The 5,473-nt window shown below is 40.9% G+C and overlaps 1 pseudogene; it reads right to left on the minus strand.

The window, feature by feature from the left end:
* Window positions 1–678: 678 nt before the first annotated feature.
* On the minus strand, window positions 679–5,267 carry LOC139565276 (uncharacterized; annotated as a pseudogene).
* Between the last annotated feature and the right edge of the window lie 206 nt (window positions 5,268–5,473).

The following is a 5,473-nucleotide window of genomic DNA, read 5'->3' on the forward strand; positions in this document are numbered from 1 at the left end:
GCTTGACATACATTTGATATTACCCTAATAAAGTTTAGAAACATTTGGTATGGTGTGGCTGTTATTAAGGCCTATCGGAGTTAATCCTATAATCTAAAATATAATGCTCATCTTTATACAAAATATTTGGATCAAAAATGTACAAATTACCCTCATTCTGTACGTCTATATCTGTATAGCAGACGCAGTAGCGATCTGACATGAAGAAATGCATGCTGGTATTTTAGCATGCCACCGGAATATATACAGTATATATATATATCTTTGCGGTTAGGCATAAGCTTCTCTTCCTTTATATATGATATACAGTACCAGTCAAAAGTTTGGACACGCCTACTCATTCAAGTGTTTTTCTTTATTTTTACTATTTTCTACATTGTAGAATAATTAAGAAGACATCAAAACTATGAAATAACACATATGGAATCATGTAGTAACCAAAAAAAGTGTTAAACAAATAAAAATATATTTTAGATTCTTCAAAGAAGCCACCCTTTGCCTTGATGATAGCTTTGCACACTCTTGGCATTATCTCAACCAGCTTCACCTGGAATGCTTTTCCAACAGTCTTGAAGGAGTTCCCACATATGCTGAGCACTTGTTGGCTACTTTTCCTTCACGTCGACCTCATGGCTTGGTTTTTGCTCTGACATGCACTGTCAACTGTGGGTTCTTATACAGACAGGTGTACCTTTCCAAATAATGTCCAATCAATTGAATTTAGCGCAGGTGGACTCCAATCAAGTTGTAGAAACATCTCAAGGATGATCAATGGAAACAGGGTGCACCTGAGCTCAATTTTCAGTCTCATAGCAAAGGGTCTGAATACTTATGTAAATAAGGTATTTTTGTTTTGAAAGTTTAATACATTTCCTAAAATTTCTAAAAACCTGTTTTGCTTTGTCATTGTGGGGTATTGTGTGTAGATTGATGAGAAAAAAATATTTCATCAATTTTAGAATAAGGCTGTAATGTAACAAAATGTGGAAAAAGTCAAGGTGTCTGAATACATTCCGAATGCACTGTATACAGTATGTATTTCTTTAACTGACAAATAAAATCCATCAATCCAAATTGTGCAGTGGCCATTTGATGAATGGAAAGAGGCATCTGTTACAAAACACCAAAAAGTTGAATGACATTCAGAGATTGTCAAGCCAAGCCTTAAATTTTCTGTTTGTGGAGATTGACATGTTCTATTTGTTGTGGTGTTGAAAACGCATATCATGATATTGAAGTGCCCAAAGTCGGTATGCTTTGTTTATTGTTTGTGTGGTCATTGGCACAGAAACATGTTGGTGGAACATTTGTTGCATATATTTATAATTATAAATATGGCATAAACATTTAGAAAACCTGATTCACCCCTAGCTGATTATTGTCTGCAGCCGGCTCTGATCGTAGTGTCATGAAACAGGCAGGGAGAGGGAACTTGTCTGTGGTGGTCGGCGAACCCTCAATCTTCTGGCCCGTAGCCCTGTGTCGCATTAACCGTGCCACACAAGCATGCTGAAGTAGTAAAGTCGATATCCACGATTATAATCACAGGCTCGGTACAGTTATTGTTATTTGTGGTCGTAACAATGATTTAGTATTAATTCTATGAGGGGGGAGGGTGTTCAATTTATTTCACAGTACAAGGGGAGGGTCATGTGAAAAAAATTGTAACTTTGAGGAGGGTGTCATCATTTTTTAGGACAACTTCAGTTGGACAAGCCCCTCCCCCCAGTACATTTCGATCTGTCCCTTTGCAAGAGGTCTTCAACTTCCAGTGAAGTGAGGAATGTGAGTCTCCTGTGTATGAAGGTACATGTCACCAACACAATATTGAAAACATTATTACATTTCACTTTCAGTATTTTGACTACTCTGAACACATATTTTGGAAACATATGGCCATGATATTAAACAGACTACTTTAAAAAACAAAGTGCCAAGCTGAATACGTTTCATTAAATTGAACAGATTGTTTAATTTATTATAACATTAAATTGTAAAGTTGATTATAAAATTAGACTTGTGTACAGAATGATTGATGAAAATGAAAAAAGTGCTTTGTGTCATCTCTTTATTTTTTATTGTTGAACATTCTAAGTGCCACTGTACAGTATGTTTGAGAGGCCCTAACTTCAGACTGTTAAGTCATTTATGTTGTCCTACTGTGTCATACACATCGATTTCTTCCCTCTCAGCTTCTCCTCCAGAGGGTAAAATGGCTGCTCCAGGATGATCTGACTTTTCTCTAATGTTAATAGACCTCTACACAGCGTGTCATGGATCCTCTGCCAGGAGTCCATCTCTGTGCGCCACAATGCTGATCTGGCACGGATGAGCTGGGATCTCTCACTCTTGCTGCCTTTGGCCAGGCTGACGCTGTCTTTACAGATGAAGAAGTCATCCAGGCCAATGAAGAGGGCATTGAGGGTGATGAGACCAGCCCGCGCTGACTTGGAGAGGGCTAGTGGGGTGCCTTTGGCCACCTGTCCAATGTCCGGGATGTCCTCGGCTAGCTTGGGCAGGTTTTGTGCTACTTTGCCTTCCTGGAGCGCCAACTTACCAGCACTTGTGATCAGTTCTTTGTTTCTAAGGACTTCTGCTGACTTAAAACCTGAGGAAAGGTCAACTAGGGAGTCAATGCGTTTTCCGATGGTCCAAGTGGTGGCAATCACCTTCCCTGCTCCAACCATGTCCACCCTGCTCTGCCCCAAGATGGGCTCTATATTCCTGGCCACATCCTCCAGACACTCCTGGAGACTCTCCACATCCTCCATGAAACTCTGGAAGACTTCTCTGGCTTTCTTCTAATGGATGCTATTGACCTTCATCTCTGTGATACCAGTAGTTAAACTGTTGACCCCACTGGTGACCCCCAGGCTGACCCCTGCAATGGTGAGAGCCAGTGACACCCCAGCAGTGACAGGGGTCAGAGCTAAGCCCACGATGGATAGGATCCCTCCAGCCACCCCCACTGAGCTGCCTGCCACACTGGAGATCTTAGCCCCCAGCTTCATCCTGTCCAGTTGCACAGCATTTTCCTCCAGATCGGTCAGAAACTGCTCCATCCTGGGTCGGCGCTGGCTGAACAGCCCAATGAAGCGCTGAGCAGCCCCTTGGAACAGGAACGTTAGTCTGACGTGCTGGTCCATCCTGACGGAGGGGAAAGATATCTACTTACTGTTTTCCAATAGACTAGTTCTTGAATCTTGTTCAAAAATGTCAACATAAGTTTTAAGAGAAAAACCAAACCATGGCAGAATAACCTACCTGGTCTCACTCAGCTGATTCAAATGTTGGAGCATATTCTGTATGGACTCTTCACTCACATCACCAAGGTTGACCACAGGGATGTCATTCCTCTTTTTCCAAAACGTCATTTGACTGATGGAGCTACTGTAGTAATGAATATTCATTTCAACATTAAATTATATTCATTACATTATTTTGTGGCATTTGAATTATATCACATAAGCCAAAGAACCTTGTCAAACGACCTATCTGAGAAGGACAAAAATGAAAGGAAAATAATACAACTATGCTAATATAATATACATGCTGATATTAAAACTGTGTGAGGGATCTTACCCAAGTTTATTCTCAGGCTGTTGTCTGATTTGTAATCTAGAAGGAAAGAATGGACATCAAGTGTTTGTAAAATGGCAATAAAGAACATTACATAAGTTAATGTTGAAGAAATTGTGATAGGAGCTCCACTTACCCCTTCTCCATTCTTTTACAGACCTGCTGGCTGATTTGTATGTATCTGTCCAGCTGGAGGGCCAGCACCTCTACATTGAGGAGGCTTGGCATAAAGAAGGACTTAGCATCCCTCTTAAAGTGGATGAGGAGAGTGCAGGATATCCTGGCAGTAGTGATGACAGCCTGAACACTGGCAGGGCTCGTCCCCTGAGGCAGACAGAGGAACCTGTTCTCCTCAAACACCAACAGACAGGTGACCGCCAGACACTCCACAGCATGCAGGAAGTAATCCAGCTTCTCCAGGCCTCCCAGAGTGTCCTTTAGTACAGCTCCCAGCTCCTTCTCCAGCTCCTCACGCCTACTGTCTGCAGTCCCCTGGGTCAGACCGCTCCATACGAACTCCCCAAACGCCTTGGCCTTGGTCTCTGAGTTACGGACATGGTCGAACTTAAGGTCAATTCTGTCTGCCTTCTCCTTGATGTCCCTCATCATTTCCAGTTCTGTCTCCCTCTGAAGGGCCCATTTGGAATGTCTGTCACAGAACTCCCTCACTGTGTGAATGTGGCTGAGGGTGTTTGAGATGTACTGGCCCAAGTGCTCCCTTGTTAACTCTGATCTGGAAGAAAAGTAGGCTTCAGTCAGGAGCTTTACTATTGAATTCAGGATAATCAGTATATTAAATTACAAAGTTGTAGATTTAGAGTGCCTATCCAACTTTACACTTTTATTGAATGGCCTTTATTGAAAACCTTTGATTCTTTGTCAACACTGCCCTCTGTTGTCTATGTAAAGTAATCCAACAACACTCTCCTTTTTTTGCCACAGTAATTTATTGCCCCCAGTTATTAATAGTCTCACCGTGATATGGCGCTCTCCCTGCGTTTTCACATTTCCCAGTATGGTTGATATTGTTACTGAACTGAATTCTAGTTGCCTTGGTCATGTCCATTAACTGTGGATCAAATAGTAAACAATCATGAAAAATCGAAATATACGTTTCTCTTCTGAAATAATTTAGAATCAGGATTCACATACATGGCATGGCTTACGTGGGCAAACATGTTTAGATACTTTTTGAAGTACAACATTTAATTTGTGTAAAAAAAATTGGATTTATTAAACCTCACTCACCTTGACAAAGACCCTACTGCACGCAGACAAAACTGAAATGTAGTCTCTTTAAATGGGTCAACATGTTTCGATTCGACTGGGGAATAGCCAAGTACCAAACGAGCAGGGTTGCCAGGTCCAGCTAAAATAACTGGATCAATGACCAGTCAAAACCTGCCCACAGGTCCTGAAAATTAACCCACATGTTGCAGCAAGAGAGGAGTTGTCACATTTATCCAATAAAGCTTTTTTCATAACATTATCGAGCGAATTAAGAAGGAATATCGACGTAATTTGTAATGACCTAGGCTAAGAAGCAACATTCGGTTTTCCATCAAAATAATAATTCTTCCAAGTTTAAGAATATGTCTCCATATACCACAAACCTCTGTGGTGACTTATTGCTATTATAATCATGTTACCAACGTAATTAGAACAGTAAAAAGTAATTTATTGTCATACCCGTTGTACACGGTCTGATATACCACAGAGTTCAACCAATCAACATTTAGGGCTCAAACCACCTAGTTTATAATTGTAAATAAATCCAGTTTGCGCATGTGCATAACTATAGATAAATCCGACAGGAGAGTTTGAGGAGAGTTTGAGTGATGTAAATTAGACAGAGGATCTCGAAATCTCTGTGCAAGAAACACTTGGACAAACT

This window comes from Salvelinus alpinus, chromosome 36 (assembly GCF_045679555.1).
Source record: "Salvelinus alpinus chromosome 36, SLU_Salpinus.1, whole genome shotgun sequence".
NCBI lineage: Eukaryota > Metazoa > Chordata > Actinopteri > Salmoniformes > Salmonidae > Salvelinus > Salvelinus alpinus.